A 24,792-nucleotide genomic window follows, 5' to 3' on the forward strand; every position below is an offset into this window, starting at 1 on the left:
TAATTTAAATTTTAGTTCTCAATTGAAATAAATGTATATGTTGAGACTATTTTTGTCCACAAACGTAATTGAATCATATACCTTAAGAGTAAATTATTTTGAAGGGTATAAGAAATATTTTAGTTAAGTGTTTAAAAACGTTTACACAGTAGTATAGCAGTATATAATAGTTACAGAATATGTAATTTATGTGTGACACATCTAAATATTCTGTTACTGATTTATTAATTTGACCTGTTTATATGTTATATTTGTCAAATGAATAAATTTGCAACGGTTATTGACAGTGGTGTACTTGTTTTTAGTTGTTATTGCACAGAAGCACATTATTCTGAATAAGTGTGAATGAATAAAGGTTTAAATTAATAAATAAATGCCCGGTAAAGCCCGTGCAGAGCGGCTGAAATTGCATCGTTTAAACATCGGCCCGAGGGCATTTGCGACGAGATGCCGACATCTAGACGACATCTTCCCAATGAGCAAACGCTCCCTGAGCGACATCTTGCCGATGGAACTTTGAAAGTCGGCACAACGTCGGCCAGATGTATGTGTGCTGTCTGGGTTGGAGCTGGTACATTGCTGTCTTCACTGGAGTGCTGCAAGCTCGAAGTGTGGTGAGTAGGTCTGTTTTATTACATTATATGACATTAAACTGTTGATAAAAAGTATATTCAAGTAGTCAAACATTAAAATTTTCTTGGATGTTATTCAGTGACGAAGCTCGTTAACGTTAGGTGAATGCGTACGGTCGCGGTTGCGAAAATCAACCTTGTTTTTAAATTGTCAGAGTATTAACACACTACTCTGTTAACGTTACATGTACTTAAGCACTTTAGGATTTAACAGTTATAGTGGGTATTTTTACTTTTACTCGTAACTCGATGATATTTCTAATGAAAATGACATGCACTCGGTTTTGCACGACGCACGCTATTTTAATGCAGTACGAAATGCGAACTTCAGATTATTATTATTATTTTTTCATAATTTGCCGAAGCATTTGATTTGTGAATGAATGACTCTTTTGAACGAGTCGATTCTTCACAAAATATTGCAAATGAATTACTGTTTTGTACCGGGTCGATTCTAAACTAGGTATTGATTGAACGGTTTGAATCAGTTTGAATGATTTGTTCCGTTTGCTGCAAGATCTGAATCATCTTTACATCCGCAGCACTTCTCTCTCGTAACGTGAAACTTAAAACACGCCAATAGGAGTGTTAGATGAAGTGGATGCAAGTGAACTATCGCTCTACTGAAACAGAAGCTGTAAATGTATTCGTAGAAGAAAATGCTCGCGCGACCTGTGCGTCAGACCCGGATAAACGCACGCGAGGTGACAAAGTAAGTTAACGCGTTTTCAGAAATGTTCACTTGAAACACAGCCATGATTACAGCAGGAAGAAAATCCATCGACGATTGGCGTCTGATTCGCTCTAAAAAGTAATGTTTATTCAGATGTGAGTGCTTTTTGTGACACATTAGTTTGATAATATTAGATAACACGAATTACTGTATTTTTACTCAAGTATGATATTGACGGCTGTCCCCTCCTATGGAAATCACGTTTTCGTTTGGCTGCATGTTTTGTTGTAAAGAGCACTATTTTGTTTGCTCAGTTTGATCACTGATATCTATTACAAGTTTTAATGTCATTTTGGATATAGGGAAGCAATTAGGTGCAGCGTTATAACAAGACTGTTGTTGCACTTCTATGCTTAACTTTACATGAAAAAAAGATTTTAGCCTACATACTGTATAGTATGGACTTGGTTAGTAAACTTTAACAGTATTTGCTAGCTGTTAAATCATATAATTTTGTCATTTTTATGGATTTTTTTCAGATCTTGAGTAGCTGTTATTCAATACCATGTAAGTATGTAGAATTTAATATTTTGCTAACGTTTCTTGAATATAAAGTTTCCCTACTGCAATAGAATGCATCATGGCTTGCTTTTTTACCTCACTAGAAATGTAGTTGCAGTGAAGTGTGCCAAGCAGCACTTCTTTAGGGATTTGCTGCTCCATAAAAAGTGGAAAATAAAAAATTGCATTGTATTTATTAGGGCTGTGTATTGCCAACAATTTCCTGATACGATACATATCCCGATATAAGGTCACGGTACGATGCACATCACGACACAAAGACTATTTTGAATTACATTTTTGTTCAGAATTTAGTAACATTATTATTATTATTATTATTATTATTATTATTATTGAATAATAGGGGTGGCACGGTTCATAAAAAAAATCCGAACCGTTCGGTTCGCTTGTCTCGGTTCGGAGCGCGTGTGTGCCGTACGGTTCAACGGTTCATGGCATGCGCAATGTAACCTCATGCCCTGTATGTGACCCCAGATAGCGTGTTTCCCTTTCGCGAATAGCGCGAAAGAAGAGGTGAATGCTGTGGAGAGTGAGTGCTGCCGATCATGTTACGTGTAGAAATGTCAAGAGGGAGAGAAATGGAAGTCTGCCCGGAGTTGGAGGATGCCCCAGCGTCGTATAAGTTTGGTGTGTGGAAACATTTTTTATCTCATGTTACCTATGATGCGGGCGGAAATAAAACAATAGATACAGCCACACGCAACAGCCTTCTCTCCGCCAATTTATCTAATCTGAGGTAATTAACACTGTTTTACGTCTTTTCGTATTCAGCGCTATTTTTAGCCTTTCATTGATAAAACGAAAGCGGCTGATTTCCGCGTAGTTTCATTTTGCTACCGCGTGAAAGTTGCGCGATCTTATTTCATAAACTGCCCCTTAAAGTAATCAGGACAGAAGTAGTCAAAAGTGGACAAAAGAGACGGATTTAAATATTACAGGTGTAAACGTTATGTTTCTCTCTCGTCCACATATATTTAAGCAGCCTCTCAGTGATAAATCTTAGAGCTACACTGAAGTTGGGATTTTGATAAATGCAAGTTATCTTTGTGTGCTAAAAAGGCACATAAGTTCATGTAGATGGCAATACACATTCTCTTTTTTGCCAAATAAATGAAAAGCCTGTTGAAATCATCAATGTCTTCCCTCTTGCTGTATCAAAATCTCACCTGGCTTTCCTCAGGGATGTTCCCAATAATGTGCTTAAAGTCAAATTCAGTTTGTGCATGATTACATGATATAACTTTTTTAATACTGTATTCTAAATTATGAATAATTAATACATTAATAAGATAATACATTTCTGGAGTGTTAAAAATTAAAAGAAAAAATAACAACAAGAACCGTACTGAACCGAGAACCGTGACCATAGAACCGTGATACGAACCGAACCGAGGGTTTTGTGAACCGTGCCACCCCTATTGAATAAGCAGTGTTGTTACAGAATTCTGGTATCGGAAGCGGAAATAGTGGTATCGGTGCATTCCTCGTTTGATCGGCTCTCTAATTTTTCTTACAGTACTTTGATTTCATACTTCAATCAGTGTATACAATGCCACTTCAAGATGAACACACCTAATATTTGCTAGTATGGCTGTGTGGGGAAAAAAATAATGTTTAACATAAGCATATACCTACTAGAGTGCGGATCGGGCGGCATTTTTCTGTCCGAGCCCGGCCACATTCGACAGGGCAGTAACCAAACCCGACCGTAACCCGACAGGCATTACAATATTTATGTCTGAGCCCAACACAGTTAAAAATCCCATTGTCACAGCAACATAAACATATTTCCACACACATGAAAATGGGTGATGACAGTTCATCTTAAAATTAAACTTTTATGTTTATCAGCTTACCCCCAAGCCATCCAAGAGGTAGGTGACATTATTTCTTCAGTTGAACACAAATGTAGATTTTTAACTCCAACAGTTTCAGTCTGTCAGTTGTATAAGTGGATGGTAACAAAATCCGAAAGAGAAAAAAAACATGCACAGACAAATCCAAATAAAACCCTGCGACACGACACATCCATGTCCTAAGACACGAAACGATCGGTTAGTGCGAGAAACCGAACAGTATTTATATCATTTTTTACCTCTAATACAACACTATCCCCAGAGAAACGGGAGCCCCGTATAGTGTTTATACGCCCTCAAGTGCACCTGAAACAGTAGGTAGCAAGAAGGTGATGAACTATCGCTTTAAACAGGCCCATTGGCTACCTACATATTATAATAAGCTGTTTTAAATTTCAAATGTTCAATGCCTTATTGCGCCGAGCCCAACCCGAACATAATTTCTCAATGTCTATTCGAACCCGGCCCGTTGGGTACCGCCGGGTCCTGCGGGCTCGGTTTGCGTATCCATCCTTTAATACCTACTGTATGCCAAAGACTGTCATTGTAAAAAGAACAAATGCATCATTTTTAATATTTTTATCTTAAAAATTTATTTGGTTTTGCAGATGCTCTTAAGGACAACGCCCTGATGTCCAAGGTCAATCAGCAAGAAGCTGAGAAGGCACTGTCAAAATGGTTCACTGGGGCAAGGGACAGAGGAGGACAGAGAGCATCAAGAACGCAGAAAAGGATGTCTGTTTGAGAAAGGTTATAACTACAGTTGCTGATTTGAACTGTCATAGTTCTTTTATTTTTCTTAAAGGAAAACCTTTTTCAATATTTTACCATGTTCTTCCCTCAACTTAGATGAATTAATACATACCTCTATTTTCTCAATGCACTTAAAGGTGGGGCGCACAATTTCTGGAAAAAAAAAAGTTTTGGAAAAGGAAGTCGGGCAGACTACCAAAACACACTTGTAGCCAATCAGTAGCATGTCTACTAACTGACATCGTTTCCTGCCTTGCGTATTTGTGGGGCAGGTCTATCAAAAGAAGGTCCAGATTCTATTATGGTAAGGGTGTGTTTGTTTAGATGATTTCAAAATGTAAACATTAGTGATGCAACAATACACTTAGTTCACGGTTCAATACAATTTTCGGTTCTTGTCCACGGTTTTCGGTTCGGTATCGGTCCTGATGCCTTGACCTATTAAAGTGTTTTTTAATTACCGGTATTCTATGCTTGGGTAACAGGAACAGTGAGATGTTAAGAAGCAAAAATACTGGTTTTAATTGCAGTTCTCTTTATTTTATGTAGATGCAAAATCATCTTACACATTTCTAGTGTATTGATACAACAATATAAATATAATTAAATAAAGATATATAAAAATTATATCCTATTCAAACTGGGGAACATGTGAATTCATTACATTACATAAATTGGCCATTTTATATACCTGTACTTAGTAAATTAAACTTTACATTGTAAAATAAGGCTATACCTTACTGCACTACTGTTAAATCCAACATCATGTTGTCTATGTAGAAACCAAAAATGCGTTTCCTCAATCAAGATTACTGGTGGGATTTATTTTAGCATCAGGCGCATTCTCTTCTTGAGTTGAACTTTTTGAGAACGGAAGACGTGTTTGAGGCAAACAACGCGCGTTTGCGAATTTGCATCTTTACATTGATGTTGTATGTAATCTACACGCGCAAGTAATTAATCCTCACCTCAGATTTAAAAGACAGTTGTGCTGCTGCTTTTTGTTGTCGTATTTCTGTTGGGTGTGTTTGCACGCGAATGAAATCTGAAACCAGCATTGCAAGCAGAGTTCAAGCAGAGTTAACGCAGGTAGCGCACAGTGATTGGATATCAACTCGCTGTGGCGTTTATAAGCGTGCAGATCATGCGGACACGCACATTAACAAAAGTGCAGGGAATATAAAACTGATAGATTTGGATGGATAAACCGAAAAAACGCAATTCACATGCACGTATTGCACCGTGGGGGTCGAACCGAACGGTTCAATAATGTATTGAGAATTGTGGCATCCCTAGTAAACGTTGGCTTTCATGCACCCTGCCTTTATTTGTTGTGAAGTGTAGCGTGAATATGTTAGCATTTAGCCTAGCACCAAAAAACACGTCAATATCACCACTGTAAAATAATGACTAAATACAATATCTTAAGTTTTGAAAATTTAATAATGTATTCAAATGTTTGTCTACTTTTTAAAATAATTCATAATGGTGTCGCTCCTCCACTAAAAAAAGTATTGCACTCAACTCAGAAAACAAAATAGCTACTCGATCAGCCACTAGAGGAGAGTGCAATATTCCCAATCGTAAAACTTCTTTTGGTAAATCATCTTTTTCTTTTGTGGCTACAACTCAGTGGAATACTCTCCCCACACACCTTATTACTTGTACAAATCCATTCATCTTCTCGGGTTTGATAAAAGCTTGGTTACTGTCACAACAAAACTGTACACACTTGTGATGTGTGTGTGTGTGTGTGTGTGTGTGTGTGTGTGTGTGTGTGTGTGTGTGTGTGTGTGTGTGTGTGATTGAAATTGGGATAGGTAAGGATTTATTGTATAATTTGTGTTTGGGTGGGATTAATTTTTGGAGGGGGGGGGTACATTGAGAAAATGAAAGTATTCATTGTAAATTAAGAGTGATTGTGATGTAAATTTTATATTTAAATGTTTTTTATTTATATGGAATTTTATATTATTGTGTTATTGACCTGCCAAGGGACTACAGGCGGAAAATAGCACTTGTGCTACAACCTGGCACAAGGCATCTCTCCTTGTTCTTATACAAGGTTAATGTTAATTTTGTGCATTGTCCCTGCTTAAATAAAATGAAACTGAAACTGAATTCATCCATTAAGTTCTAAACAGGGAAGAATTTAAAAGCCAGCAAACACTTCCATGTTTTCTAGGGGTGCACGATTCAGAAAATTGGATTCACGATTCGATTCCCATTTTCGATTCAAAAACGATTCTCGGTTTTAAAAAACGATTCACAGTATGTAAATGTAGTTTACTTTTTCCTATGTGACTGATTGAAGTAGATATACAATTTTAAAGAAAAGAAACACAACAAGGAGTTTGTAGTTTGTAGTTTGATGTTACTTTATGTCTTTATGCAAAAATAAAAACTGTTATGAAGCAATTAGATGACCCCTTTTATCAAACTCTATTAAATACAAAAATATAGTACATTAATGATAGACAGTGCAAGTCTATATAAATGTGACTGGTGTTATAATGGTTATTATTTCTATTAGATAGAAGCAGGAAAAGTGCCTTTCTTTCTATTTATCTCTTGCCGATTAAAAAAAGCTAAATCCACTCATTATTTCAGATTGAAAAGTCTACTTGCTGTCCCACTGACAGGGGACTTTACATTACAGCTTTGCGTTTTGTAAATCTTGAGTCAGCTTGAGTTTTGCTCGTTCAGTGCAATAGATTTTTAATAAAAGATATGGTTTATTAATAATAATAGAAAAAAGCCAGTTGTTATCGCCATAGAGACCTTCCGCACGCTGAAACTGCACGCGAGATTTAGCGCGGTAGCGCTCACGGCCATTCTCCGATTGACTCAGGTTTTACACACAATATTAATCAGACTTGGGACCCGAAGTAATTTAACTATGACTGACCCGGACCCGACTGACCATTTCAAATACAAACCCGGAACCATACGGGCCGCGGGTGCTCCGTGAAGTCCTCTAATGGTAAAACTCTGCTCAAGTTCAGAAACATGAAGGGTACAATGTGACACGAGCTTGTTCACGTCGCATCCCAATTCATTGAGAAACAGAGAGCACGTGAATGCACACCGAACTCCTCATGTCGCACACAAAATGTCATTATTAAAGAGTGTCATCATCACAGAAAAACATAAAAGACTAAATTTGATGCCAGATTTTTTGCACACCACTAATGTTTTCCCTATTCAAAGACTGTTACATGAGTAGTTAAACGAGGAAGTATGGTAAAAAATATAACTATATTGCACTTAGTTTTTTAGCACTTTGACCTTGGGCACAGTAACATCATCACTCCTGACTACTCCCCCTCTTGCTTAAACTTAACTTGATATTTCGCAGAGTCTGCTCAATCAGTTTAAGTGTACACATTGAGAAAAGAGATATATGTATTTATTCGGCTAAGTTGAGGGAAGAACAGAAAAATATTGAAAAACTGTGGTTGAAAATATCTTACTTTCATTTACTTTTAAAGGCGCTATTTCACAAGAGTTTTTTAAGATGTAAAATAAATCTTTGGTGTCTCCAGAGTACATATATGAAACTCTAGCTCAAAATATCATATAGATAATTTGTTATAGCATGTTAAAATTGCCACTTTGTAGGTCCGGTCAAAACTGCGTCCTTTAAACGTGTCCTTTAAAATGCAAACACAAATCACAATGATGGTGGTTTGTTGAGATTGAAACTCAGTTGTGCTGTCAATTATTTTTTCTCACTCTCTGCACTAAATGGCAGTGCCATGGTTGGATAGTGCAGATTTAGGAGTGTTATTATTATAATAAGATCCCCTTCTGATATCACAAGGGGAGCCAAATTTCAATTACCTATTTTTTCACATGCTTGCAGAGAATGGTTTACCAGGTTTTCATGCTATGGCCCCTTTAAATATAATTTTTTTCAAATTTTATTTGCAATAAACTTATCAAAGTACATACCTCCTTATACTATATATGGTGTCTAGAAAAGGAATGTAAATCTTTTGGAATTTCATACTTTTTAAAAATAAATTTTTCATAAAATGTGATCTGATCTCCATCTAACATAATGTGTCTAAAAAATAACACAACTTCTGATCTTTCATGTCTATATTGAACACACTTAGAGGCCAACCACATCAAACGTGTTTATGGCAGTTGCAGGTGCCTTTTTTGAATGATATTCTTTAGGCAGGGAGTGTTTGCACGCTGTTTATGGGTGCCGAACGCCTTGTGGTTTTTGCCACCAGTCGCAGCACAAGCTTTTGTCCAATCGAATGAGGGGAGAGGCAGGCCTTACGGTGTGGTGAGGGAAGTTTACAGTTGCTTTGAAGAACCGGACTCCACTCTCTCACTCTCTCCTGCGTCTTTGTGCACCTTTCACCCTCAAACAAGTTCGGAGTAAATGCTCTCTTTTTAAAGTTTCTGCTAATATGACAGTTAACAGCAAAAGAACGCTCACGCTTCAATATTTGGACGTATCATGTGTATGGCCTTCTTCAAGTCAATCCATAAAATCTCTATTGGGTTGAGGTCTGGGCTTTGACTTGGCCACTCCAAAAGGCGGATTTTGTTTTTCTGAAGCCATTCTCTTGTGGACTTGTGGAAGCCATTCTCTTGCTCTGGTGTTTTGGGTCTTTGTCCTGTTGCATCACCCAGACATTCCTCCAACAGAATTATCCTGAAGAATTGTCTGATAAACTTGGGAATTTATCTTCCCCTCAATGATTGCAAGCTGGCCAGGCCCTGATGCAGCAAAAAAGGCCCAAATCAACATGTTTTCTCCACCATACTTTACAGTTCGGATGATGTTTTCATAATGATATCGCGTGCCCTTTCTATGCCAGATGTAGTGCTGTGTGTTTTTTTCCAAATAGTTCAATCTTTGTTTCATTAGTCCACAAAACATTTAGCCAAATACCACTGTTGGAATGTCAATTTGTTCTTTTGCAAATTTCAGGGGTATAGCAATGTTCCTTTTAGTACTGTAAGTAGTGACTTTCTTTGGTGTCCTGCCATGGATACACTGCTTGTTCAGTGTTTTACGTGTTGTAGACAATCATACAGAGAGTTCCAATAATGCCTTCAAATCTTTGCATGTCATTCTGTGTTGTTTCTTTACCTCATTAATGAGTCTTCGTGGTGCTCTTGGTGTCATTTTGACTGGGCGTCCATCTCTTGGTACAGTAGCAACAGTCCCAAAAGCATCTCCATTTGTAGATTGTATGTCTGTAGACTGGTGAATGTCTAAAGTCTTTGACATAACTTTTAACCCTTTCCAGCTTCATGTAAAGCAACAATTCTTGATTGTAGCTTTTCTGAAAGCTCTTTTTGGTGAGGCATGGCCCATATAAAAAATGAACTCCAAAAGTAAACTTCAAAGTAGCTGTAGTCCACACCTCCAAATGCATTATCTTGAAGAGACTCCAGGTGTGATAAAACATGACTACAATTTGCTTTTTCGAGGTCTTGTTGGCTTAAAAGTTCACATACTTTTTTTCACAAGCACTATGAGTTTTTTGGCTGTTCTTAAATAATTCTGTTCTTTCATGTCTTTATTGTTAATTTTTTTTAGAACCATTATGTTTGTCAATACCCTTGACTTGATGAAGACCAGATCACATTTTATGACAAATTTATTTAGAAAGCTATGAAATTCCAAAAGGTTAATATACTTTATCTTGTTACTGTATTTATTTAAGGATATACTTTTCAAAACACTCAAGACTCTAAAAAGTTCTAAAATAGTTTTGTGCCATTGTAACAAATGTGGCACAATGGTTAGTTAAATAAAAATGGAAATTGAAAGGATTTCAGTGTCACTGTGTGCTTTACTTCTTTCTGCTAATCCAGGGCTTCATCACACTCATCTCATTACAATATGCTAACTGGATAACACTGGATATGTCTTATTAAATATGCAGTTTACTAAAATAATCTATTTACCTGCAACAAATTAATTACAGCCTAACTAGTTATTGTATTTACTAGCTGCTGACCTAAGATTTATAATTTTAAAGACATATATTTTGCTGATATTTTGCTGTACCTTTTGTTGGGAAATGTGTCTTTTGGGGTATTTTTTGCCTAGATATTGTCAATGGGGGTTGTATGATTCTTTGGTTCACAACTTCCTATTCTGAAAGCTTGATCAATTCTGCAACAAATGTTTATATGGTGACAGACTCAAATCGTTTTTCTTGTGTAGTTTAATGTAAGTTCAGACTAACATTTAAAATTTTTGGTTCAACCTCTCCCACAGCTTTTCAAAGCTGAAACTCAAGTAGATGTAGCAGAAACACATACAATCCCACCAGCAACCCAGATTTTAGATCAGGTAGTCTTCATGTAGCACCAATTTAGAGCTGTAATATGGGTCCCAGATGGGTTTTGCTTATGTTGTACATTTGGGAACTACCTTAAAACCCATTAAAATCCTGCATATAACCTACATAGGCAATTGACAAGGGGCAAACATGGAACCCACGGACAATCCCACTTACAACCCATATTTCATGCCCATGTTGTCCCTATGTAGTACCCACATAAAACTCAAATCTGGGCCCAACATGGGCATTATGCATATTGCCCAATTGGGGCCCACCAAACACCCAGTGGAATCCTACAGATAACCTACATGGGTAATTGACAAGGGGCAAATATGGAGCCCGCGGACAATCCCACTGACAACCCATATTTCATGACCATGTTGTCCCTATGTAGTACCCACATAAAAATCATATCTGGGCCCAACATGGGCATTATGCATATTGCCCAATTGGGGCCCACCAAACACCCAGTGGAATCCTACAGATAACCTACATGGGTAATTGACAAGGGGCAAACATGGAACCCGCGGACAATCCCACTTACAACCCATATTTCATGACCGTGTTGTCCCTATGTAGTACCCACATAAAACTAAAATCTGGGCCCAATATGGGTGTTGTGCATATTGCCCAGGTGGGGCCCAACTAGTGGCAAGTGCAATCCTGCATGAAATCCATGTGGGCAACTGGCATGAGGCCATTATGGAACCCGCGGACAATCCTATATAGGGCCCATTTTTCAGCCCAATTCATACCCATATGGGCCCTATATACAAATGTTGGCTGGGTTATGACAACTGCCATTAAGTGTCATTTACTCAATTATGTTATTTTTAATCCAAAGATGACATTGTTTGAGATATCTTTGTTATGACAACTTGACACATAAACCAATACAACACAACTTGTTATAAATCATAAACAATAATTATCAAACTTAAGAAATTACCTAGCTTTGTGGGTTAACATTACATTAAACTGTGATTTAAATGTCATTAAGTGTTAATACTATGTCAAATATTATTAATACTCGGTCAAATAAACATTATGAACTGAAGAATATTCATGATGCTGTTATAAAACTATTTAACAGAGTATTAACACTTAAGAACATTTTAATGACAAATTCAATTTGTATCACTAAAAGTGGTCAGTTATGTTGTCTTGGTTGTCATGAGAAGTTATGATGTATGGGTTAATGTCAAGTTGTCATAACAAAGACATTTCAAACAATGTCATCTTTGCAATAAAAATGACAAAACTGAACAAATGACACTTAATGACAGTTGTCATAAAAGTCCATAAAATCTCCTTCATATTCATGACGCGCGTCATGTCATGAATATGGATGTGTCATGTCAGCCTTATGAACACTCATTCAAGTAAAGTGATGTTTTATAAAAACATCATAAAAACTTTTTCATGTGTCATCGACCTGCAACCTAAACAGTTTATATGTGAAGAAATCCACGTATTTACTTCTCACGAGACGAGTGTTTGACAAATTATTTGTGCACGTCAAGCATAAAAGTCTTGTAGGTTTACTGAGGAGCCTGCAGGTTCAGCAGGTTCACGTCGTAGAGTAGAGCCATGCGAATTGCAAAAGTGTAAACAAGCCTTCAACTGCACAAAGCTAAAAAGAAATAAGCAACTGTGTGCTGATTCCACCACTTGTCACGTGTGAAAGGGCCTTTAAAGGAAAACACCACCATTTTTCAATATTTTACTATGTTCTTACCTCAACTTAGATGAATGAATATACATACCTATCTTTTTTCAATACGTGCACTTCTTTGTATCTGTGTCATGAATGTGTTAGCATTTAGCCTAGTGCCATTTATTCCATAGGATCCAAACAGGGAAGAATTTAGAATCCACCAAACACTTCCATGTTTTCCCTATTCAAAGATTGTTACATGAGTAGTTGGTGGCACAAAATAAAACATGATTTTTGATAAAAAATGAGAACTATATTGTATGGCGGAAGAGCACTTAGTCTGGCGCAGTAACATAATCACTCCTGTGAAGATGTTACTGCGCACTGAGGTCGAAATGCTGCAAACTAAGTGCTCTTCCTCCATGCATTGAAAATAGATAGTTACAGTATTAATTTGTCTAAGTTGAGGTAAGAACATGGTAAAATATAAAAAAATTGTGGTTTTCCTTTAAGTCAAAAGTGTAGGCCTATTTGTCAGCGTTCCACACTCTGTCTCAGTCGTGCAACGTGCAAGTGTGAATTTCCTTTCGCGACAGTTATAATAACACAAATCACATCACACAATAATTCAATCGCCCTTGCTTTTTTCCCACTCCAACATTTCAATTATTGCCCACTAAAAGCTGCACAGATATATTTGCTTACCTAAACTCTGGTGTCTGGTCTGAACTAGTTGATGCATGAAAACAGCACACTGACTGGTTGACTGGCTCAAAGTATTTTGAGTATTTTAAAAATACAAAAATACTCATCTTAAATGTATTTAAATACAAATTACATTTCATTTTTTTCAAAGGCTTTAAAATACAAAATACTATTTTGTATTTCAAATATGTATTTTAAATACATGTATTTGAAATACTGCCCATCCCTGCGTATACCACGCAACACTCCACATAATCAAACCACATAATCCACAATACCACTAAGCACTAAGTCTCCTAACTGTCTTTTTTGTGCCACCAAACACAATCTATTTCCGATAAATATCATTATCCTGGACGAGCCCCCAAAATGTTACATACCCAAATATCAGGGCAGTAATTTTTATGTAAATGGATTAATATTTTTTCAGAAGGAGTAGCATGGTAACACGGACAAGGACACAACCAAAATTAACTGCTATAAAGAGCTTTTATTTACAGGTGCCAAATGAAAGCTGTGAGTAGGGTTCAAGGTTCAAGTTTATTATAAGCCCAATTTTTATGCAACATGAAAATTTGTAAGCATCACACACCATCATACTAAAAACAATCCATAAACAATACATACAACAATCTCACACTTTTAAAAATCTTACTGCAGTAGGAATAAAAGAAACTCCATACCCGTTACTCTTAATTTTAGGCATACTATAACGTAACCCAGAAGGAAGCATTTTGAAATCATGGAACAGCGGATGAGTTTGATCTCGAAGGGTAGTTTTAGGTTATATAGAAAATTAGAATATATCACTTTTTACAGGTATTGAAATTAAACACAAAACAAGTTATTCAGCGTCCTTGACACCCTGTCTCAATAACATGCAGCGGGTGGCATATGCTCCTTACCTAATGGATCTAACAAAATATTATTCCTATGTGACACAGGCACGTAACACAGACAAATTGGGCTCGCAGGCTTTGTAGAAATGTTTTCTGGAGATTATGTGTGTCGATTTTGCACCGGCAGTTTCAGTGACTTTCGGTCTAAGCAGGATCTGTCAGGAGATTTTTGTCTAAGAAAGCCATAATGAACATGTGAAAAGTGCAGAGGAGCGTGAAAAACCTTGTGTTGGACTCTGCTGAAAGAGATTCTTTCTGATTTTGATGTCACAACTGGATATCCTCCTGATATACTCCACAATCTGTTTGAGTGTATTGTTCCAGTGGAACTTACACAGTGTATGTTAATGCCAAAAAACTTTTCTTTGGATACTTTAAATAAGGTACTCCTCAATTGTCCCTATAAGGGAATAAAATAAACCTCCTCCATATTGTGCCAAACAAAAACACAATTGGTGGCAATGCTGCTGAAAACTGGACCCTCTTGAGGTTAGTTCATGTCTTTCACGATTAGAGAATTTATACCTGAAGGGGAATCAGTGTGGCAGATTATTTTGAATTTAAAAAAGATAGTGGAACTTGCAAATGAGTCCATTGGATATCTTCAGTGCAAAATCACAGGCAAAAATACCAAGAAGCATTTCCTGATCACTACCTTCACATGATCCGATGTTTTGGCCCTTTGGTTGTGGACCATGTGATTAGAGGGCAAACACAGCTTTTTTTTAAATGTTGCTAATTTAAAGAGTTTGTGGACTCCAGGTGGCAATGGTGGATTGGGAGGGGTACTGACCAGAGGGTAGCCACAGACGACCTCATTAAAGAGTTCCATAGAAGCAGACCCGACTGCCCAGAGCCACAACTTCGAGGACGTCCTCGTAAAGTGCCAGGAGTGCGCCGCCTGATCACTTCCTGTTTGGTTCCCATTAAGCAGGTTCCCTCTCACCTGTGCAAAGTATTGCCAGTCTTACCTCGTTACCGACATTATTATTCTGTATTATGCCTTGTTTTTATGACCATTGCCTATTTCAAGACTGTTCATTTGTCTCTATGAATATCGGATTACCCCTGTGTTTGAAATCTAGCACCTTAACCCTTGTGTGGTGTTCGGATCTGGGGACCCATTTTTAATGTTTACTGAAAGAAAAATTATGCAATTAATTGTTGTTTCAACCTCAGATTCATTGGCCTTGGCTCATTTTCTATGAAGAAAATAAAGAACAAAGTAACGCGTTACTGTAATTCCACTACTTTTATCAGTAACGAGTATGTAACGAAGTATTTTTTTAAATCAAGTAACGCAATTACAATTACTGAAATTTAAATGAGTTCGTTACTCGCGTTACTCTATTTTGTAAAAAAATAACACTTACAGACAAGACATTTCTGATTTATGTTGCATGACGTGGTGGGCGGCGCAATGAATCATTTAACTTCATCATAGCTGACAGTGCGTATAGAATGAACATGAAAAATCTAAACGGGACAACATACCTTTATTTAAAAATTGTGCGCAAGTCATAATCCATCCGGTCTAATAAAACTCCATAGTATGTGTGAGTGAGGACTCTTTGGAAAGGCCCATACTTGCCCTTTCCAAGGAGCCTATGGTCGAGGGTGTAGCCTGATAAGGGGCGGAGCTACTGTCATTTGAATATGTGTAAAAAAAAAGCTTGGACTTAGTTTTTTTTTTTTTTTTAAACATGTGAAATAGGCTAAAGTTTAGTGTTCCTTTCCTCAGCCAAACAAGGTCGGAGACACTTGATCTTGGGTTCGTTGGAAAGCCCTGGAACAGTACGAGGGCGTGTCTCTCTCATGGGCGGAGCGGTTGGCGATTGAATATGAGGAAAAAATAGTTATATTTTTGAAAGTGACACCACCAACATGTCTCTACGAAGTTACGGGGCATATTTACATCACTGACAGTTTCCATGTATTCGTGCATGCAATAGTCTGCCATTGGACGAATAATGGGTTCGTGACATTTTTTTCCCTTTAGAGCCTTGCTGATTTTGACCGCATTATCGCGACACGGACGACGCACGGAGAACGGCAGAGTAACTTTCGCGCACCTACGACATGTACACGAACGCACTATTTATTTTTGAATTGAATCGCTGACACGTGTCAGGCCTCTATCTCGGCACAGGAACGCGCTAGGAAGGCGAGACCTGCGCACCCGTCTTAGTCTTGGCACAGTCGACGCTTGGTGCGAATTTGGTGAAGATCCGGCGAGGTCGAAAATTTGGTCCAAAAAACACGACAGTACCCCTTACGTCATTTTTTTGGACGAAATTTTCAACGTTGTAGGATTTAGCTCAAATCGCTTACACGTGATGTGGGGGTCGGGCCGTGCGCGGAAACGTGCGTCTCGGGGCGGTGACTCGTTACGGGGCGGAGCTACGGCCCTGACACGTGTCAACGATTCCATTCAAAAATCAATAGTGGGGTGTACATGTTGTACGTGCACGCAAGTGACCTTGACGCTATCCGTGCTTCGTCCGTGTCACGGTAATGCGGTCTATATCGCTGAGGCTCTCAAGGAAAAAACTGACAAAAACCTACTATTCGTCCATTGGCAGACTATTTACATGCAAGTGTCAGGCATCTATCTCGGCACAGGAACGAGCTAGGCGGGTGGGACCTGCACCATTGTCTTAGTCTCGGCACGCTCTACGTGTGGTGTGAATTTGGTGAAGATCGGGCGAGGTCAAAAATTTGGTAAAAAAAAAAAAACATAAGGGGTACGTACCCCTGTCGTTATTTTTGGACCAAATTTTCGACCTCGCCGGATTGTCGCCAAACTCGCACCACGCGTGTGTCCCAGGTTCCTAGCTCGTTCCTGCGCAGAGATAGAGGCCTGACACTTGCCTGCAAATAGATTGCCAATGGACACATAATGGATTTTTGTCAGTTTTTTCCTTTAGAGCCTCAGCGATTTCGACCGCATTACTGCGACACGGACGAAGCACGGATAAGGTCAAAGTCACTTGCGCGCACGTACGACAACGTGAGGTCAAGTACATGTCGTACGTACGCGCAAGTGACCTTAACGCTATCCCCGCTTTGTCCGTGTCGCGGTAGTGTGGTCAAAATCCCCGAGCCTCTAAAGGGAAAAACTGACACGAACCCATTATTCGTCAATTGGCAGACTATTTACATGCAAGTGTCAGGCCTCTATCTCAGCACAGGAATGAGCTAGGAGGATGGGACCTGCGCCACTGTCTTAGTCTCGGCACCCTCTTTGCGTGGTGCGAATTTGGTGAAGATCGGGCGAGGTCAAAATGATCGATCGGGAATATACGACTGGGGAACGCCTTAACGTCTTGATCTAGGCACGCTCTACGCATGGTGTGAATTTGGTGAAGATCGGGTCAATCCGCGCAAATAATGGGAAAATCTACAAATAGTGGGTTCATGTCATGGGGGGGTCGGGGGTGAGGTCAGTTGCGGTCAAGGGGTCAATCCGCACAACTAATGGGCAAATGGACAAATAGTGGGTCCGTGTCATGGGGGGGCGGGGGTGCGGTCAGTGGCGGTCAAGGGGTCAATCCGCGCAAATAATGGGCAAATGGACAAATAGTGGGTTCGTGTCATGGGGGGGGGTCGGGGGTGCGGTCAGTTGGGGTCAGGGGGTCAATCCACGCAAATGATGGGCAAACGGACAGATAGTGGGTCCGTGGCAGCCCCCCCACTTAGATAATGGGCCGGTGGACGGATAACTCGTCCGTGGACATACTGGGGGTTCCGGGGGCGTCGCCCGATGAATCGCACTTCCTAAACTGCAACTGTCAGTTTAGTGGTCCCGTGGACGCCCGAGCTGGGCGCCGCCCGATGGCAGAGGCCTGAACTGCAAGAGAAATCCCATACTTTTGACCCCTGATAGCTCCGCCCCCCTGGGGGTCCGGGGGACGGGTCGCACCCCACGCGACCGGGTCGGCCCACGGGCGAGGTGGACCCCACCCCGGGGTCTGAGAAAAATTTTGGGGGGCCGGCGCGCAGCTGACAGTTTCCATCGGCGTCGGCCAATGTACGTAACAGCTACAAGTGATGTAGGACATTTCATTATTTTTTTTAATATTTTTTCCTTTCTGTAAGTTTTTGCCAATAGCATGGCGTTGCCACATTAGTCTTGAAGTGTCTCCCGAATCGTATCAACACTTGTTAAAGGCCACTCCGCTCTAAGCACGCCTGCTCTCGTCTGATCTCGGAAGCAAAGCAAGGTCGGACCTGGTTAGTACTTGGATGGGAGACTGCCTGGGAATACCAGGTGTTGTAATTAATCATTTTTAATGTAATTTTTTTCCATAAATACGTCCTGTCAATAAGCGTTCGCCGCTGGCATGGCGTTGCCACATTAGTCTTGAAGTGTCTCTCGAATCGAGTCAGCACTCGCTTACGGCAACACCACCCTGGGCATGCCCGCTCGTCTGATCTCGGAAGCCAAGCAGGGTCAGGCATGGTTAGTACTTGGATAGGAGACTTCCAGGGAATGCCAGGTGCTGTAAGTATTTAATTATTTATTCTAATATTTTTCTTCCATGAATGCGTCCTTTCTGTAAGTGTTCGCTGATGGCATGGCGTTGCCACATTAGTCTTGAAGTGTCTCTCAGATCAAGTCAACACTCGCTTACGACGACACCACCCTGAGCATGCCCACTCGTCTGATCTCGGAAGCCAAGTAGGGTCGGGTCTGGTTAGTACTTGGATGGGAGACCGCCTGGGAATACCAGGTGCTGTAAGCATTTAATTATTTATTCTAATATTTTTTTACATGAATGCGTCCTTTCTGTAAGTGTTCGCCAATGACATGGCGTTGCCACATTAGTCTTGAAGTGTCTCTCGAATCAAGTCAACACTCGCTTACGACCACACCACCCTGAGCATGCCTGCTCGTCTGATCTCGGAAGCCAAGCAGGGTCAGGCCTGGTTAGTACTTGGATGGGAGACTTCCAGGGAATGCCAGGTGCTGTTAGTATTTAATTATTCATGTAATTTTTTTCATAAATTGGTCCTTTCTTTAAGCGTTCGCAGATGGCATGGCGTTGCCACATTACTCTTGAAGTGTCTCTCGCATCGAGTCAACACTTGTTAATGGCCACACCACCCTTAGCACGCCTGCTCTTGTCTGATCTGGTTAGTACTTGGATGGGAGACCGCCTGGTGCTTTAAGCATTTAATTAATTACATATATATTCAAATACTTTTTTCCATGAATGCGTCCTTTCTGTAAGTGTTTGCCAATGGCATGGCTTGCCACATTAGTCTTGAAGTGTCTCTCGAACCGAGTCAGCACTCGCTTATGGCCACACCACCCTAAGCACACTTGCTCTCGTCTGATCTCGGAAGCCAAGCAGGGTCAGACCTGGTTAGTACTTGGATGGGAGACTGCCTGGGAATGCCAGGTGCTCTAAGCATTTAATTATTTTTTATAATTGCCACATTAGTCTTGAAGTGTCTCCCGAATCTGGTCAATGCATGTTAACGGCCACACCACCCTGAGCACGCCTGCTCTTGTCTGATCTCTAAAGCAAAGCAGGCTAGGGCCTGGTTATTACTTGGATGGGAGACCACCTGGTGCTGTAAGCAAATAATTAATTATTTACATATTCAAATATTTTTTCCATGAATGCGTCCTTTCTGTAAGCGTTCGCTGATGGCATGGCATTGCCACATTGGTCTTGAACTGTCTCTCGAATCAAGTCAACACTCGCTTACGACCACACCACCCTGAGCATGCCCACTCGTCTGATCTCGGAAGCCAAGCAGGCTCAGGCCTGGTTAGTACTTGGATGGGATACTGCCTGGGATTGCCAGGTGCTGTAAATATTTAATTATTCATGTAATTTTTTCATAAATTGGTCCTTTCTTTAAGCGTTCGTGGATGGCATGGCGTTGCCCCATTAGTCTTGAAGTGTCTCTCGAATCGAGTCAGATCTCGCTTACGGCCGCACCACGCTCACGCTCTCGTCTGATCTTGGAAGCCCAGCAGGGTCAGGCCTAGCTAGTACTTGGATGGGAGACTGCCTGGGAATACCAGGTGCTGTAAGTATTTAATTATTTTTAATGTATTTTTTTCCATGAATGCATCCTGTCAGTAAGCGTTCGCCGATGACATGGCATTGCCACATTAGTCTTGAAGTGTCTCTCGAATCGAGGCATAACTCGTTTACGGGCGCACCACCCTGAGCACTCCTGGTCTCGTCTGATCTCGATAGCCAAGCAGGGTCAGGCCTGGTTATTACTTGGATGGGAGACTGCCTGGGATTGCAAGGTGCTGTAAGTATTTAAATCTTTTATTATTTTTAATGTAATTTTTTAACATAAATGCATCCTGTCAGTAAGCTTTCGCCGATGGCATGGCGTTGCCAAATTAGTCTTGAAGTGTCTCTCGAATCGATTCAACACTCGTTTACAGCCAAACCACCCTGAGCACACTTGCTCTCGTCTGATCTTGAAAGCAAAGCAGGTTCGGATCTGGTTAGTACTTGGATGGGAGACCGCCTGGGAATACCTGGTGCTGTAAGCATTTAATTATTTTTTCTAATATTTTTTTCAATTAATGCGTCCTTTCTGTAAGTGTTTGCCAATGGCATGGCGTTGCCACATTAGTCTTGAAGTGTCTCTCGAATAGAGTCAGAACTCGCTTACGGCCACACCACCCTGAGCACGCCTGCTCTCGTCTGAAGTCTTGAAGTGTCTCTCAAATCAAGTCAACACTTGCTTACGACCACACCACCCTGAGCATGCCCGCTCGTCTGATCTCGGAAGCCAAGCAGGATCAGATAATACTTGGATGGGAGACTTCCAGGGAATGCCAGGTGCTGTAAATATTTAATTATTCATGTAATTTTTTTCACAAATTGGTCCTTTCTTTAAGCGTTCCCGGATGGCACGGCGTTGCCACATTAGTCTTGAAGTGTCTCTCGAATCTAGTCAGAACTTGTTTACGGCCGCACCACCCTGATCACTCCTGCTCTTGTCTGATCTCGATAGCCAAGCATATAAGGCCTGTTTAGTACTCGGATGGGAGACTTGCTGGGATTGCCAGGTGCTGTAAGTATTTAAATCTTTTATTATTTTTAATGTAATTTTTTTACATAAATGCATCCTGTCCGTAAGCGTTCGCCGATGGCATGGCGTTGCCACATTAGTCTTGAAGTGTCTCTCGAATCAATTTAGCACTTGTTTATGGCCACACCACCCTGAGCACACTTGCTCTCGTCTGATCTCGAAAGCAAAGCAGGTTCGGGTCTGGTTAGTACTTGAATGGGAGACCGCCTGGGAATACCAGGTGCTGTAAGTGTTTAATTATTTTTTGTAATAATTTTTTCCATGAATGCGTCCTTTCTGTAAGTGTTTGCCAATGGCATGGCGTTGCCACATTAGTCTTGAAGTGTCTCTCGAATCGAGTCAGAACTCGCTTACGGCCGCACCACCCTGAGCATGTCCGTTCGTCTGATCTCGGAAGCCAAGCAGGGTCAGGCCTGGTTAGTACTTGGATAGGAGACTGCCTGGGATTGCAAGGTGCTGCAAACTTTTAATTAATTATTTTTTTTTATTTATGATTTTTTCCATGAATGCAACATTTCTGTAAGCGTTCTCTGATGCCATGGCGTTGCCACATTAGTCTTGAAGTGTCTCTCGAATCGACTCAGCACTCACTTGCAACCACACATTCCTGAGCACGCCTGCTCTCGTCTGATCTTGGAAGCAAAGCAGGGTCGGGTCTGGTTAGTACTTGGATAGGAGACCCCCTGGGAATACCAGGTGCTGTAAGCATTTAATTATTTATTCTAATATTTTATTCCATGAATGCGTCCTTTCTGTAAGTGTTCGCCAATGACATGGCATTGCCACATTAGTCTTGAAGTGTCTCTCGAATCAAATCAACACTCACTTACGACCACACCACCCTGAGCATGCCCGCTCGTCTGATCTCGGAAGCCAAGCAGGTCAGGCCTGGTTAGTACTTGAATGGGAGACTTCCAGGGAATGCCAGGTGCTGTATTTAATTATTGATGTAATTTTTTTCATAAATTGGCTTTAAGCGTTCGCGGATGGCATGGCGTTGCCACATTACTCTTGAAGTGTCTCTCGCATCGAGTAAAAACTTGTTAAGGGCCACACCACCCTTAGCACGCCTGCTCTCGTCTAATCTCAGAAGCAAAGCAGGGTCGAGCCTGGTTAGTACTGGTCGCGCCTGGTGCTGTAAGCAAATAATTAATTATTTATATATCCAAATACTTTTTTCCATGAATATGTAAGCTTTCACTGATGGCATGGCGTTGCCACATTAGTCTTGAAGTGTCTCTCGAATCGAGTCAGAACTCGCTCTCATCTGATCTCAGAAGCCAAGCAGGGTCAGGCCTGGCTAGTACTTGGATGGGAGACTGCCTGGGATTGCCAGGTGCTGTAAGTATTTAATTCTTTTATTATTTTTAATGTAATTTTTTTCCAAAAATGCATCCTGTCAGTAAGCGTTCACCGATGGCATGGCGTTGCTCGTCTGATCTCGGAAGCCAAGCAGGATCAGATAGTATATGGATGGGAGACTTCCAGGGAATGCCAGGTGCTGTAAGTATTTAATTATTCATGTAGTTTTTTTCATAAATTGGTCCTTTCTTTAAGCGTTCGCGGATGGCATGGCGTTGCCACATTAGTCTTGAAGTGTCTCTCGAATCTAGTCAGAACTCGTCTACGGCCTCACCACCCTGATCACTCCTGCTCTCGTCTGATCTCGATAGCCAAGCAGGGTCAGGCCTGTTTAGTACTTGGATGGGAGACTGCCTGGGATTGCCAGGTGCTGTAAGTATTTAAATCTTTTATTATTTTTAATGTAATTTTTTTAACATAAATGCATCCTGTCCGTAAGCGTTCGCCGATGGCATGGCGTTGCCACATTAGTCTTGAAGTGTCTCTCAAATCGATTCAGCACTTGCTTACGGCCACACCACCCTGAGCACACTTGCTCTTGTCTGATCTCAAAAGCAAAGCAGGTTCGGGTCTGGTTAGTACTTGGATGGGAGACCGCCTGGGAATACCATGTGCTGTAAGTATTTAATTATTTTTTCTAATATTTTTTCCATGAATGCGTCCTTTCTATAAGTGTTTGCCAATGGCATGGCGTTGCCACATTAGTCTTGAAGTGTCTCTCGAATCGAGTCAGAACTCGTTTACGGCCGCACCACCTCAGGGCCACACTCCCACTCTCGTCTGATCTCGGAAGCCAAGCAGGGTCAGGCCTAGCTAGTACTTGGAACAAATGACACCAGACTCTGACAGTCAGAAATCACCAAAGATACTATTAAGGAGATGTGTGAAATTGCAAAAACAATGTCAGACAATGTAATATGCTCTGGTCCCCCTCCCGGCCTACCGGGGAGATGAAACACATAGTAGATTAGTGTCTCTCAATGGCTGGATGTCAAAGTGGTGCCCTCAGCATAATGTAGGGTTTATAGACAATTGGAAGCATTTCTGGGGTAGACCATTCCTCCTAACCCGAGATGGTCTTCATCCGACATCAGAAGGAAGTGCTATACTCACCAGAAATCTGATTAATAGTCTTAATTCTGATATAGTATGACTATCCAGGGCCCAGGTCAGGAAACAGACGGATCAGCTTAACTGTCCGTCTGTTAGCTGGCATGATATGTCAAGATCACATATATCCCAGCACTTCGAGTCGATCTTACCAGAATATCAACATATTTCAACTGTATCTGTTCCCCGAACAAGCAAATACAGAGCACCGCTTGCCACATCACGTACAAATTTGATCAACATAAAATTAGAAAACAATACATTACAAGATGAACCTCGAATTTTAAAATTCGGCCTTCTTAACATTAGATCGCTGACCAATAAAGAACCTATTGTTAATGAAATAATTAATGACCAAAACTTAGATGCACTCTGTTTAACAGAAACCTGGCTTAAAGCAGATGACTACACTAGTTTAAACGAATCCACCCCACAAGACTATTATTATAAACACGAACCTCAATTAAAGGGGAGAGGGGGTGGTGTAGCTACAATATACAACAACATTTTTAAAGTTAACCAGAAATCTGAACTAAAATTTAACTCATTTGAACTAATGTTATTAAATATGGAAATAACTGATCGTAACAACAAACAGCTTTCTTTTGTCTTAGCTCCAATCTATAGACCTCCGGGCCACCATGCAGATTTCCTTAAAGAAATAGCAAATTTCCTGTCTGAGCTTGTAGTCACTGTAGATAAAGCTCTTATAGTTGGTGATTTTAATATCCATGTGGATAACCCAAAAGATGCATAAGGACGTGCTTTTATGGATGTTCTAAATTCTCTCTGTATTAAACAAAACGTGTCAGGGCCCACGCATACTCGTAAGCACACATTAGACTTAATTCTGTCACTTGGACTCAATATTAATGACATCGAAATATCACCCCAGAGTGATGCAGTTTCTGACCATTACCTTGTGTCATACACTGTACTTCTAGATAGGATCACTCAATCCACAACATGCTACCGACTAGCCAGAACTATAATTTCCACCACTAAAGATAGCTTTATTAGCACTCTTCCAGACCTGTCCCAAATGAAACATGTAGCAGATAACTGTGACGATCTAGATACTGTAATAGAAAACCTGAACAATGTCTGTTCTAACACACTGGATGCCGTTGCTCCCATTCGAAAAAAGAAAATCAAAGAAAAACCGC

General features: G+C 40.4%; 1 long non-coding RNA gene and 5 pseudogenes across 2 annotated transcripts; all 6 read left to right on the forward strand.

Annotated features, from left to right (window-relative positions):
• The first annotated feature begins 568 nt into the window (after nt 1-568).
• Nucleotides 569-6,318, forward strand: LOC141366185 (uncharacterized). Of its 2 annotated transcripts, none has more exons than XR_012371290.1 (3): nt 569-614; nt 1,845-1,872; nt 4,352-6,318. It is a non-coding gene; the product is annotated as an uncharacterized lncRNA (long non-coding RNA). The 2 variants fall into 2 exon arrangements; XR_012371291.1 differs by lacking the exon at nt 569-614 and adding an exon at nt 643-1,344.
• Nucleotides 6,319-18,708: 12,390 nt separating this feature from the next.
• LOC141366256 (5S ribosomal RNA) lies at nt 18,709-18,825 on the forward strand (annotated as a pseudogene).
• A 553-nt stretch (nt 18,826-19,378) lies between these two features.
• Nucleotides 19,379-19,497, forward strand: LOC129435410 (5S ribosomal RNA; annotated as a pseudogene).
• Nucleotides 19,498-20,490: 993 nt separating this feature from the next.
• On the forward strand, nt 20,491-20,609 carry LOC141366260 (5S ribosomal RNA; annotated as a pseudogene).
• A 658-nt stretch (nt 20,610-21,267) lies between these two features.
• Nucleotides 21,268-21,386, forward strand: LOC141366254 (5S ribosomal RNA; annotated as a pseudogene).
• A 1,634-nt stretch (nt 21,387-23,020) lies between these two features.
• Nucleotides 23,021-23,139, forward strand: LOC141366261 (5S ribosomal RNA; annotated as a pseudogene).
• The last annotated feature ends 1,653 nt before the right edge of the window (nt 23,140-24,792 follow it).

This window comes from Misgurnus anguillicaudatus, chromosome 9 (assembly GCF_027580225.2).
Source record: "Misgurnus anguillicaudatus chromosome 9, ASM2758022v2, whole genome shotgun sequence".
NCBI classification, from domain to species: domain Eukaryota; kingdom Metazoa; phylum Chordata; class Actinopteri; order Cypriniformes; family Cobitidae; genus Misgurnus; species Misgurnus anguillicaudatus.